The 14,961-nt window shown below is 35.4% G+C and overlaps 1 long non-coding RNA gene across 1 annotated transcript; it reads left to right on the plus strand.

Moving 5' to 3' along the window:
* The first annotated feature begins 7,026 nt into the window (after positions 1-7,026).
* Positions 7,027-11,375, plus strand: LOC136033672 (uncharacterized). The gene is made up of 2 exons (XR_010618988.1): positions 7,027-7,196; positions 11,099-11,375. It is a non-coding gene; the product is annotated as an uncharacterized LOC136033672 (long non-coding RNA).
* Positions 11,376-14,961: the final 3,586 nt, after the last annotated feature.

Here is a 14,961-nt window from a genome sequence, read left to right on the forward strand (position 1 = left end):
CATATAAATAGATTGTCAGGTTACCGACTCTTGAACATGCAACATATAATGGTCCATGGGAAAACAATCGGTATTCAGATCTATACCTCACGATTCTAATGATTGCCCTTGAGCTTTGTTGATTGTGATTGCTAATCGACCATTCCCTGAGTCGCCATCGTCATTTATATATCCCCCTGTGCACCCCCGGCGTCCCCTTTGTAGTTATGTCCCTGTGTCCCGGTCGTCATTTATATTCCCTGTGTCCCGGTCGTCATTTGTGTCCCGGTGTCCCAGTCTGTGATTTCTCTTTGAGTGTCCCGGGCGTCATTTATATTCCTTGTGTCCCGGTGTCCCGGTCGTCATTTATATCCCCCTGTGCAGTTTTTTTATTTTTATTTATATTTTTTTAGTTTTCTTTTTCTCCTTTATTTTTCAGTTTTTTTTCCTTTTTTTAGTTTCTTTTTTTCTTTTTCAGTTCTTTTAGTTTTTACCTTTTTAGTTTTTTTTAGTTTTTTAGATGAAATTTTTTTTTAGTTTTTTTCCTTTTTTTCTTTTTAGTTTTTAATTGGTTTTTACCTTTTTTTTAGCTTTTTCAGTTTTTTTTAGTTTTTTCTTTTTACTTTTTTTTTAGTTTTTTCTTTTTTATTTTTTTTTTTTATTCTTAATTTTATTAGTTTTCTTTTTCTCTTCTATTTTTCAGTTTTTTCCTTTTTTTTAAGTTTTTTTTTAGTTTTTAGTTTTTTTAGTTTTTTAGTTTTTTTTAGTTTTTTTAGTCTTTTAGATTTTTTTATTAGTTTTTAGTTTTTTTTGTAGTTTTTGCCTTTTTTTAGTTTTTTCAGTTATTTTTTTAGTTTTTAGTTTTTTACCTTTTTTAGCCTAACCAGGATTTGAACCTGGGACCTTCATTCTCCGTTCTGACACCCTCTCTCATCGAGTGACTACTCCAGCATGTTCATTTTGGTGTTTTTAAATGGTATATTATTAACCAAATTAATGTGTTTTACAATATACTAAGCATCGTCAAAGCAAAAATGACGACAACTAATTTCATGACGTCAGCCGACACAGAAACATGACGTCACCTGATCCACAGATCCACAGACAGACAACTTATTTATATATATATAAGAAGATAGATATACTAGCTGTTGGGGTGGCGCTTCGCGCCCCCCCCCAAGCCCCCCCGCGCGCGTAAGTCGTTACGCGCCATATTAGTTACGCGCCATTGTAGTTGTGTCCCTGTGTCCCACCTGTGAATATAGATAGATTTATATATGTGTTTCAAACTACGTAAAAATTGCGAATATACAACATTCTTGGCTTTCCCATTGTCTGTCCATATACAAAGCCGTATGTACTAATAATGACGTCATATGCAAACGCTCTTTTTACAAACAAACAAACATGCATACACACAACTCGTTTTTATATAGATAGATAGATAGATAGATACAATACAAATTAACTACGTAAAACTTGTGAATATACAACAGTCTTCGCTGTCCCATTGTCTGTGCGTATAAATAGATTGTCAGGTTTACCGACCCTCAAAGATGCAACATACAATTTTACATTGGTAAAGCAATCTGTATTAAGATCTATACCGCATTTTTCTAGTGATTGCCCTTGAGCTTTGTTGATGGTGGTTGCAAATGCTAATCGAATTGGGAATTGCAATCTTTTAAATTGAAAAAGCAGATCCGTTGGAATCATGGGAATGCGAGGAATAAGAACAGCCTCACCCTCATAAGGCCCTGTCAAGATTGTGGCCTCTATTAGGTTTTCCATTGTTTTTTTTACGGCAAGTCGCGTGCCATTGCAAAGCTTTGGTGGGTTGATATTTCTTAAAAGTATTATTGGTACGCCTATTTTTAGTTGTAGCACGTGTGGTGGAAACCCTGAAGGATCTATGGAATTTAAAAATTCAGATGGATAATTAACCGCTTCATTTGGTTCCAAAATACAAATTAACTGCGTAAAACTTGCGAATATACAACATTCTTCGCTGTCCAATTGTCGCTGCATATAAATAGATTGTCAGGTTTACCGACCCTCGAACATGCAACGTACAATTGTCCATGGGAAAAACAATCAGTATTAAGATCTATACCACATTTTTCTAATGATTGACCTTGAGCTTTGTTAATGGTGATTGCAAATGCTAATCGAATTGGGAATTGCAATCTTTTAAATTGAAAAGGCAGATCCGTTGAATCATGGGAATGCGAGGAATAAGAACAGCCTCACCCTCAAAAAGGCCCTGTCAAGATTGTGGCCTCTATTAGGTTTTCCATTGTTTTTTTTACGGCAAGTCGAGTGCCATTGCAAAGCTTTGGTGGGTTTATATTTCTTAAAAGTATTATTGGTACGCCTATTTTTAGTTGTAGCACGTGTGGTGGAAACCCTGAAAGATCTATGGAATTTAAAAATTCATATAGATAATTAACCGCTTCATTTGGTTCCAAAACTGTGTCGACTGACTTGTAAAGGACTGCCTGGTCTCGAATCTTGGTCAAAACAATATTTTTGATTTCGTGGACGTCTATATTTTTGGGTGCGAGAATTGCTCTTTCACTTAGCCATTTATTATTTTTATAATTTTTTAGAATATTCGGAAATACTTTTTCAATCAATTCATTTTTGGACGTCACTAAATTACAGAAATCAGCAGGTAGTTGTATACGTCCTGAAATTGAGTCTACTGGGAGCTTTCCGTTTCCCATTGACAGCAATTGATCTGAAAATGTTTGACCAGAGTCATCGTTTTGCAATCGGACACGCATATTTGTAGTTAATTTTAATGTTTTTACGTGTGCCCATAAATTAGAATTTTTCAGGCAAGCATTCATTTCGTCTGCAGGAGTTGATCTAGGTATTATAGGTAATGTTTGCCTGAAATCTCCCGCAAGCAATATTAATGTGCTGCCAAAGGGTTCGACTTCCCTCGCAAATCTTTCAAGAATTGATCCAGAGCCTCGAGCGATTTTTTGTGTGCCATTGTGCACTCATCCCAAATAATAAGTTTGCATTGCTGCAATACTTTACCAATCCCAGATGATTTGGAAATATTGCACGTGGGAGTTTCTGTAGAATGCAAGTGCAGAGGCAATTTCAAAGCGGAATGAGCAGTTCTTCCACCAGGTAGCAATGTTGCGGCTATTCCGGACGACGCAATTGCCAACGCTATATCATTTTTTGATCGAATTGATGCCAGAATCAGTTTTATCACAAACGTTTTACCAGTACCTCCTGGCGCATCCAAAAAGAAAATTTCTCCATCGTTGTTATCGACACAATGCATTATCGTATCATAAATGTCTTTTTGTTCCGGACGTTAACTTGGAAATGTTATTTTGTACATACGACAATAGATCACTCATACTGTAACTTTGTTCACCATCCAATTCTACACATGTCGAAACAGCAGCGATACGGTTAGGTGAAGGGATTCCCAAATCCTGAAGAGGTTTGTTTGCCATACGTACGCACAAATCTTCTATAACAACTAAAGTGTAGTTATAAATTTCTGATGTAAAATCAAAAGTCATATCTGACGTCTCTAACTGTTTTCGATGGAGTATATCTTCAGACATTTTTTACTTATATTTTTCCCATAACTCTGTAGGAGCTGATGGAGAGCAAGTTGTTAAAATGATGCCAAACAATGCACGAATTTGACTTGGGGTTGACGTTTCGCACGCGTCATTGATGCAGTTATCCCAGTGTTGGTCATTCTCCAATAAATTCAGAGCTTGGCATGCACTACGGTAAGTGTCATGTATAGTACCATTTACAGTCCTCAAATACTCAAAGGATGTCGGACCGGGTACATTCACCAAAAGCAGGCGTAGAAAGAAGCATTCATGTTGATTGGGGTGAACGGTGTAGAGTCTTCCTATCGTGGTATCTTTGAAGATGGTAGGTTGGCCGTCGACTGACTTACCCTGTTTTCGACGTTCAAATACTTTATTTTTAGTATTCCACGTGTAATACGAAGGCACTTCAGTATACAGCAGTTTTTTTGCAAAAGAATCATTTTTGCAAAGCGAAAAAAAAGCTGTTAATGTTGTATCCGGTGGATTCAGGACTCTTTGTTGCACGTTGGTTTCCGTGAAATAAACACGTTGACCATTCTGTAAATGTACCGCTAAGTGAACAACAGCTGGACTATGTTCATGTATCGGAAATGAAAGAATTCGCCAAACAGCTTCATTACTGCTTATGTATCTTCCAGCCTGATATTGTACGATTTCATCGAAATCTTTGATTTTGGGCTGCAAGCCAAAGACTGCCATGTCACTGCCTTTGTTGACGTATTTACATATGTATTTGATTGCCTTTACGGAGTTACAGTATTCAACGTTTATGTGTGCATTAAATGTTTTTGATAATAATGGGGAATATGGAACAACCCACTGGTTATCTACTTCGATGGTGGTACCATTACGCTTCTTTATTATTGCTGTTTTAACCGCCATCTTCAGTAGATCTTCTTCTATATTGTGGGTAACCATCATTGCCAGTAATTGTGTTTGATACTAAAAGTCGAGGATATTGCTTTGTGCACCTTCCTTTGGCCATGCATGGTGAATTTTCGTTCAGTGCACCGCAAGGTCCATGTATCATATTTTTTACAATAATATCATGTAACCCCTTATCGACATTTTTATCAGGTATTTCAGCGGAAATCACATCATCAATTTCGTTCGAAGTAATTTTTTTATGTAGCCAGATTAGTATATGTGCGTGTGGCAAACCTCGATTTTGCCATTCCACTGAGTACATCCAGCATCGCACTGACCCAAACACTGCAAGTTTTACTATGAAGTTTATCAGTGATTTCAACTTTTGCCGGAAGACACGGGCCGTAATGTCATGCCTATGAACCGCCGATTGTCCTTGAAGTAAAAGCTGCAGTATCTCGTCCCAAGATTGATTACATGTAAATGTAATAAATAAATCTGGACGACCATAGAGACGAACATACGCAATAGCATCTTGAGCATATTCATGCATATGACGGGGACTGCCAGCATATGACGAAGGTAAAATTGTTAATCTTCCAACGTTTGTGGTATTACCGTCATTTATAACTGCATCTCGCAAATGAATGTATTGTTCAGAGCGGAGCTTGGTTTGATTCAGGCGGATATATAGCAAAACGTTCTGATTCAATTTTAGCATACATATCAACGACGAATTGGTGAAACAATTCACGGCATTTTAAAATATAATTTTCTTCATCCTGCCGAATCATTAGTCTATAGGAATAATAATGCATTGCACTGCATTTCTTATTCATTTCTTTGTTAGTGGCTGGATTCATCAATTTAATATTAAAGTGATAGCCGTCGGCTCCATCCCAAAAAATGATAGGATATTGTAGGGCATCGTAGCATCGATGAGTTTCAGCAATTCTTAACAACTGAGCTTTTCGCTTATGAAGAATAATATCTCAAGGTAAAAACTGATCACCGACCATAATGATTGCCACTTCGTCGATAGTTGGAGCATTGTATCTACGCACATGTTGGCCAGGAGGCGTTTTGTCAGCGGAAATAACAATTTTATGCGTATCAGTAGGCATCAAATCGATGGCTGTTTTGAACAGACGCACTAAATTATTATTTTCGTGGAAAAGATGTTGCAATTGGGAAACGATTGTCCTTTCAACGTTGGGAGAAATTTCGCAACGTGCATTCAATTCAGAATTTCTATCACTGATGAAGTACAATAGTAAAAATTTATTATTCTCGCCTGAGAATGGTAGAAGGGACCCTGCTCTATGATAAATTTTCCTTTTTACTTTGAAAGTAGACATAAATTGATCTGGATTTCGATTTGGGCTCCAAACGACGTCATTTGGAAACATGAGTTGTATTTTCTGATTTTTTACAAAAAACGCTTAGATTCTGACGTAGTTCCAGTAAGGAAAGTCTTCAATGGCTCTGGTGGTGCAGCCAATAGAGGAAGTTTAACTTTTCCTGAGGCGCAACACATTCCCATTGTTTCACCATTGAATTTCAAGGCCTTGCAATAGGGACAAATTTTAGACATTGTCCCGATTTGAACACATCTACTCAAGCTATAATCATCGACTGGGTTGTACCTGAATGCCAGGCGATAACTTTCAGGTTGTTTTGATTCCTCGGCACGCTTTCTTTTCTTACTTTCTCTATCAGCAGCAAGCCTGATTTCTTGCTGTTCTTGTGATTCCTCGGCACGCTTTCTTTTCTTACTTTCTCTATCAGCAGCAAGCCTGATTTCTTGCTGTTCTTGTAATTCCTCGGCACGCCTTCTTTTTTCACTTTCTCTTTTAGCAGCAAGTCTGCTTCCGCGTTGCTCTGGTAGTTCCTCGGCACGCTTTCTGTTCTTTCTTTCTCTATCAGCCTCAAGCCTGTTTCCTTGCTGTTCTTTTGATTCCTCGGCACGCTTTCTGTTCTTTCTTTCTCTATCAGCCTCAAGCCTGTTTCCTTGCTGTTCTTTTGATTCCTCGGCACGCCTTCTTTTTTCACTTTCTCTTTTAGCAGCAAGTTTGCTTTCGCGTTGCTCTGGTAGTTCCTCGGCACGCTTTCTTTTCTGACTTTCTCTATCAGCAGCAAGTTTTTTGGCATAGACTCTTTGAGCATCTTCATCGGCTTTTGCCATTGTAAGTTCATCAGTCATTGTAAACTTAAACATTAATAGATTTCTACGTGAACATATGTCTTAAATATCTTGAATGACGTCACCGTCAAAGCAAAAATGACGACAACTAATTTCATGACGTCAGTCAACACAGAAACATGACGTCACCTGATCCACAGATAGACACACAGACAGACAACTTATTTTTATATATATAGAAGATATATATATATATATATATATATATATATATATATATATATATATATATATATATATATATATATATATATATCTTAATCTGAGTTTTTAACTGTTTACATCTAAGGAATTTTTAGTACAGAAAGTATCCACTCAAAGATCACCCCTGGAATCGATTATATTGCTTTTCCATTCTAAGGAACTTTTATTATAGGCTAAAGGGCCGTTTTGTGTATCTTTATCTATTGTGAGCTTTTAAACTAGATTTTCTTCTTTTATTTAGATTCGCATTGGATTTGTACAAAAATCGCTTACTTGATGTAGAGCTGCCCTTCTCAAATCCTTTTAGACGAACGACTATGCTGGGTTACAATCCAAAAACAAAGGTAAATTCTTCTCTATTACTTTTACTATTTTAACTGTTTATGTAAAAGAAAAAACATGTACTGAACTATAAATTACAACTGAAGCCACAGAAAAAGTAGAATATTGGATCATTTGCCACAACAGACATGTGGTCTGTGGACTATTACACCATCGAGGTAATGGACAGTAAAAACACTCTAAAAACTCTCTACAAACTTGGCAACTAATTTTATATTTTCATCTTTCTGTCATTTTATTACAAGTCACACTAGGTCAATCTTGCTAAAAAGACATAAGCCCTTTTCAGTTTTGAACAATAATAGCCTTGATCCAAATTTGTCCAAGCGTAAATATATTGTTTTTAATAAGCCCTTCCAAATGAAGTCTTGCCGACCAGTTTTGCCTTTTTTTTTTGCAACGAAAGTTCATTCCGTGAAATGTGGATTTGATTTTATTTCCATGGCGTTGCCAATTATTATTTCCAACCACTTGGACTGCATAACCGACAAGTTTTACCCGCAAAAAAAGGAGAAGTTTTTTAGTAGAAGAATTTGGTTTCTAGTGAAGATATCAAGTTTTGCTCTGTACAATAGTATAGTATCAATTGTATAACTTGTATGACGCACTTCTAAGTAATGACCTTAGTTAATATTATTATTTATAAATATAATAATTTAGATTTACTGATTGTATACAATTTGTTTGGTTATATGCGCAGAACAGGTATTGAAAACGCGATCCATGTTACCACAACTTTTCTTTTAACTTGCGCAGGAAAATTCAAATCGAGCTGCAATTTCTGTTTTGTTCTGAATGGTTTATCTGCTAACAGAAAATTGAGTGTATCAATAAGATGAACAATATTATTTGCTAGGAGTTCTGCCAGAGAGGCTTGCCAAGCGGGAATTTTTTTGATGAAAAAACCTCTGATTGGAGAAAACATTGAAATGTTTGTAGTTTATTTTTCTGAGTCTTTGCTTAATGGTTGTTTTATTCTAGCTTTTATTAATTCGACGTTATTGCTTCGTGTACTTGATATAAGGGCCTCATTTTGTCATGATACGGGATTGGTGTTTGATCAAACAGAAGCAATGCCAAAAAAAAACTTGATCTTCTGAAGTATTTCCATTTCTAAGGTTCTTCAAAAGATCTAAGCAATTTTATTTATTTAAGCGCTCTGAGAGTAAAGTATTGATTTGAAAGCACTGGATAAACTTATTCCTAAGTTCATCTTCATCTGGTGATTCTTTTTTATAATTGCGTCATTTTATTGCAGCTGATTTGTCAATAATAATATCTTAAACATTTTAAGCGTAGGAAATACATTAAAAGAAATATAAAGAAATAAACAAAAAAGAAAAATAAATTTCTAGCCACTGAAAAAACATATTTTTATACCCAAATACATAAAAATGACCATTACAGCTTAAAACGTTTCACATTATTGAAGGACTGTTTCAGGGAAAATCTGCAACTCAGTCGGATGACCCCTCCAAATCTAACTGCAATGTCATGTATTTTCTCTCAAATTTTAGGGACTCCTTGTGGCCTTGGTATTTACCTATTTTGGTTTTAAATTGGAATGCAAAGAAGATATTTGCAAAATTTTAATTTATGTTTTTATTTGCGTTCATAATTAGCTTTATCCGTGACAATAAATAAAGCACTGTCACTACTTTACTAGTTATATTTATGAAACCTTAGGAAGCTCATTCAATGTTTTTCTGATCATATGGCCTTCTATTTGTGGCTTTTGGATGTTTCGACACTAGACTTAAACAAAACTAGTTTTTTTAACTGAAAGTAAGGAGCGACATTAAAACTTAAAACGAACAGAAATTACTCCTTATATGAAAGGGGCTGTTCCCTCCTCAACGCCCCACTCTTTATGCTAAAGTTTGATTCTTTCTCTCAATTCTATTTTTAAAACAGTAAAACACTTTAGCGTAAAGCGAGGCGTTGAGGGGGGAGTATGTTTGGGAGCAAGTTTGCAACTTGCAGCCCCTCCCACGGGGACTGTGGGGGAGTAAGTCTTCCCCAAAGACATGGGTTTTAGGTTTTTTGACTATGCTGAATGAAATGGCTATCTCAAAATTTTGATCTGGTGACTTTGAGAAAACAATGAACGTGGGAGAGGGCCTAGATGTCCTCCAATTTTTTGGTCACTTAAAAAGGGCACTAGAACTTTTAATTTCCGTTAGAATGAGTGCTCTCGCGACATTCTAGGGCCACTGGATCGATATGATCACCACTGGGAAAAAAACAAATAAACACGCATCCGTGATCTGTCTTGTGGCAAAAAATACAAAATTCCACATTTTTGTAGATAGGAGCTTGAAACTTCTACAGCTGGGTTCTCTGATACGCTGAATCTGATGGTGTGATTTCCGATTAAGTCTTTATGACTTTTAAGGCGTGTTTTCCCTTATTTTCTAAAATAAAGCAAATTTTCTCAGGCTCGTAACTTTTAATGGGTAAGATCGTTACCAAACAGTTCATTATCACGAACTGTTTGATAAATACATTAGTGAAAAGAGTCCTGATAGTATGTGTGTTTATAACAGTCTAGATATGTCTGAAGTGAGAAGCTTCTAAGCCCACAATCAATTTAATATCCAAAATCTGTTTTGACAAAAAAAGAACAATTGGGCCTCATGGGACTATTATTTTTGACGAGAAGTTGATCTTAGGTGCTTGAAAAATAGCGATGAGGAGCAATAAAACTCCAAAAAAAGCTGCAAGCGATTCTGCTTCAGAACCAATACAAAACTTCACTTGTTCCTTTTTTAGTTACAAAACCAAATATTTTCACGTGTAATTTACCTTTTAGAAGGAAATCTAGTAATATGTTCAAGTGCAAATTGCCTCTTATAGGATCTTCTGAATGATTTTTTTTTATACAACATACCAAAAGTTTTGTTGTTTAGCAATGTTGGAAAGCATTCCATCGCAGGCAAATCTGTATCCACCAAACCAGCTACAAATGATAGTTTTCCCCACTTCCCCGTTTGTTCTAAAATGTAATTTCTAAATTTTTGGTTCTATGGCTGTTGTTCGTTCTTTACTAGCTGCAGCTATTGCAGCAACATTAGTCGCATTTGCAGAGGCGCATAGCTCTTAGAAGATATGGCAAATTGGCCTTGACTGGACCAGGAATGGTCAGTGCCATAGCACATGAATTATTATTCATTATTTTATATATATTTACCGAAAAGAAGTCACATTATTCAGAAACACTTTCAATCTTTCTAGGTTTTTTCTTGTTTAAATCCTTGGATAAAGTTCTATCCATACAAAAAGTGGTTAAGGCTTTTTTTTTGCTCTCATTTAATGATGAGAATGGGATTTATATTCTTACATCTTAGGGATAATGATATGAAAGTTTACTTGTTAGCTGTATTTTTTACCGTAAAAGCAGCTGAAGGTCCTCTTCGAAAGTTTAAAGACAGACAAAGCTAAAGATAGCCTTTAGACAAAGCTAAAGACTCTTCTCAGCCATTCAAGCTGGGTATTCAAAGCTATTCGAGTCCTCTTAAACATTCTAAGGATCCTACAGTGAAAATATTCTTAGGAGGATGGTAACCCACGTACTTACGCAGTGGAAGAAATACTTGCTAGAGTTGAAACCTTTTATCGCGCTTCACTTAAACTCATGAAACATTTCTGTCATTCTATGCATATATTGTTCTTGTTTGTTGATTTTCTGATGTTTTTTTTGTCTGCTTGTTTATTTGTTACAATTACGGAACTTTCTGACTAATAGTGTGTAAGCAGTGGACTGTAGGAATACACGCATTTTTCATATGAGCAATCAGAGAAGGACTGGCTTCATATTGTCTTCTATTTTGCCACATATCATAATAATAAAAATAAAGGGATCAGCTCTACTTCTACAATTATTTTAAGTGTTTAAATTTTTCAGGAAATCTTCTCTTGGGATAGAGGAAATCAACTAACATATCCTGTCAGATATGTTGACATTGGCTATAATAGTTTAGAAGCGCCAGAAGATGTTAAAAACGCCGAAGCTGCACAAACTAGAGAGGATGTTGAAACCGGCTATGAAATAAGCTAGCAAGACTTATCAAATCTTTTTAAATAAGTAACATTTGAAAGTTTGAATAGACAGTGCAGTTTTATCCTCCTTTTTTTCTGAATTATTGTTTACTTCGATGTAATATAAAATGTTGTTTCGAAAATTCAAATGTTTGAACAGAATTTCATTGCACCATTCTGCATGACCACTCATGTAGATCCAATATAACAAGCAGGATAAAATTTTCGACGATAAACTTTTTCCTATTTTGGAAAGTAGCTTAGTTAAGTGAATAAATCTCACATAAATTGACTCAGAGCCTTCTCTCCGACCCACTCCTCTCCCTAAAAGACGCTGATTTATTCTGAACTAGTAAAAATTTATTAGAAAAGCGGAACTTACAGAAATAGATCTACAGTATAAATAAGCCCTACAAAGCGTTTTAGCCCCCTCTGATTTGCAAGATTGTATGAAAATCATCAAAATGGTGACTGCATAATTCAATTCCATTTTACTCAATCTCGTTCAACACATCCCTTTAAAATCAACCCCCATTCACCTCAAACCCCCATTGAACCCTATGTAACCTGATTCAACTCATCCTTATCCATTTCAGCCATCAATGACCTCAACTCCCATTGAGTTAAATTAATATTGAGTTAAATTCAATACAACCCAACACTATTCAACTTAATTCAGCCCCATTCAACTTAACACCATCATTCAGCTCACATTAATATTTATTAATATTTGGTTAAATTTGATATGGTAATTCAACTCGTATTTGATAATAAAATATTCTCCTAAAGCTTATTTGTCTAGGGGGGCTGATATTGTCATGGGTCCGAAAATAGGTAAAAAAAAATTTCTGTGCCCGATTGGCTTCCAACTTGCATCCCCAAGTTTCTTAAATAAGAGCAGCATAAAATAAGAACAGCTCGTGCAATAACTAACTATTGGATGAAGACAGTTTTATCAAAGCCAAACTTTTATAAGTTGTATTGTACAGTTATGACATTGAGTTGATTTTGATTGAAATTGGGTGGTATCAGGGTAGGTGGTGTGAGGGTAGGTTAAGCCTTAGAGGGATCGGTTGAATGGACCACGGTAGCATGGGGTTGAATTACGTCTAGGGAGAGTTAAATTGGGTTTGTTGAATGGGTGTTGAGCTGAATGGGGTTTCGTTTAAATGGGGTTAAATTGAATGAGGGTTGATTTAAATTGGGTTTAGCTGAATGAAATTGACGTAAAAGCATTGATCTAAATGGTTATGAACTAAACAAAGTTGAATTGAACGAGGACTGAGAAATATGGGTTGACTTAAAGGGGAGTTCAGACTTTATCAGAATTGATTTGAATTAGATTTGTTTATTTATGTTGGAATCGAATGGAGTTAAGTTCAAATGGAACCCAGAGAAAATTGTCTTTAATTGGAAAAGGAATAATCGATGGCAAAGAAAAAGTAAAGTCTTTCCTAAATCTTTGAACAAACCTTGAGTCAAAGAAACTTATACTCAAACCAAAATGCCTAATAAAATGCAAAATTCAATTTCCTTTGGCAACGTATAGAGGGAACAGATTCGTTTGAACAGTTAAGCAAAAATAGTAGAGATTTTACCAGTCATTAATAGGATGATTTTATTTGTGTAAAACATAATTTTATAAAGCCCAATTATTCTTTTTGGAGTTGAAGGGGGGAGGTCACGTAAAATTTAACGTATCTATGAAAACAATTATCAGAATAAGAACTTCAAGTTACACTCCTTATGAGGGATGTAGCTCAAGAATTTTTAATAGGGGGCAAGAGGGGTCCACATCCAGATAGCCAAGGGGTATTTTATTTTTTAAAATATTTCTTTAATTTGTTTGTTTTAGGCGGTATATAAATTTATAATCACCAAAACATTTTTGTAAAGTCAAAAATTAGTATAGTTGAGAGGATGGGAGGTGAGATTGAAAAAAAACCTACAGTTTCATGCTGCAGTGAGTTTTTAGTAGTAGTAATAGTAGCTCATTCTAATAAACAGGAACTCTTTAAACACAATTTGGCCAAACACAACTTTGGGGGAGGCTGCATCAAAAGGAATATTTTACTCGTTTTAGAAACTCAGTTAAGGCATTTGGGTCTTGCCCCAGTCAATTGCTATTTAATCCCGCACTTTTAAATCAATCTCTTTACCTTAGGGCTAATCAAAATGTTAGCTTATGGGTAGAACTTTTCTCCCGTGGGTAGTACCATTTTAAAAATGAGCACAATTCACAATATGATAGCATCAAATCGATAAAATTGCGTATTATTTCTGGCTAATGAACAGTTTCAAGTGATAATCTAATTGAATAAATACAACCATTCCCCTTATTCAGTGTTACACTTCAAATTTAATAATTATATCCGAACACATTTGATGTTTATGCTGTCAGCCCCTTAAAACTGACTTTATAGATATGAATCTTATAAAAAGAGGTAAAGTAGCAAGAAGCTACTTTTTGCTCTACAAAAAGAGAAATAAAAACTAAGAAATTATAGTATCTTTTTAGATGTTTCTTTGTGTTAGGTAAGTATTGGTTGAAATGTATTTAAACTCTCACTTAGGGTTTCTGAAACGTGTGTCAAGACTCTCTCCTATTAATATTGGATTATTTGTGGCTAGATTTGTGTAAATAAATAAAGTGTCGTTGAATTTTAGTTCAAATTGCCTGCGAGATATTGCTTTGTAAGATAGAAACCTTGATAATAAAATTGAGCCTACAGCATTTCTGGGGTAATTAAGAAGGGCTGTAGGCATATCAACTCTTCAAGGTTGGAATACTTCTTAGGTTTCTCCCTTGTTCATTCTTTTATTTGTATTCAATTATATATTTTAGTATATACAATTACATTCAAAAGAACCAGGCAGCTAGGCAAAAGGATAGGCTTTTAATCTCAGAGAAACTGTTTATTTTTAAGCATGTTAAAAAGAATCCAGTTGCTCAAAGAGCGATGGGTGCCTGCAAACTCATTCTTTTATATACTAGAAGTGAAAAGTACTGCTATTATCTTATTATTCCAAGGACTTACCGCAATTACTGTGCATGTCTTCATTGATTAGTCAATCACGGATGCCATTGATGAGTTGCATTTAAAAAAACGATCCCAAATATCTTCAAATGTCTACGTATGAGACTTTCAATTTTGACATTATTGGTTAAACAATAAAGGGAAAAAAATTGAATCCTTTTACAATTTAGATGTTCGCATTAAAACTCCGATTTGATATTAGCCTAAAACTTCTGTAACGGCCAGTTGGTCCAACTTAGCAAATATATGTGATAACCAACTGGAAACTCCTACTTTCTTTATCCAAATTTTGGTTGGACTTGCGTTGCCCTAGTGACCTTTTCTTTAATAGCAGCTTAGAAAACTGTTTTGGTAATTATTTCAGAACCACGAGAACGTGTGATCATAACTAGATCGGGGAGCGGCAAAAGGGGGCTGAAGCCGTAATCGACACGCCCGGGGACGGCAAAACAAACTAAAGAGTAAAATTAAAAAAAGAAATCCCCCGAAAATAATCAAAAGTCTAAAATATTATTTTATCCGGTTTCCAAAATTAGGGCTTTAAACCTCCGTTCAAGGGTTTTCATTCATGATGAATATCATTGCTGCAATTTTGTTTGGATCCAGCAACATTTTGAGGGGTTTCAAGCTTTGAATTTGACTTTGTTTTTCACAATAAACTTTACTACTGAGATGAACGTCAATAATAGCT

The sequence above is a fragment of the Artemia franciscana genome, chromosome 12, assembly GCF_032884065.1.
Source record: "Artemia franciscana chromosome 12, ASM3288406v1, whole genome shotgun sequence".
Classification (NCBI taxonomy): domain Eukaryota; kingdom Metazoa; phylum Arthropoda; class Branchiopoda; order Anostraca; family Artemiidae; genus Artemia; species Artemia franciscana.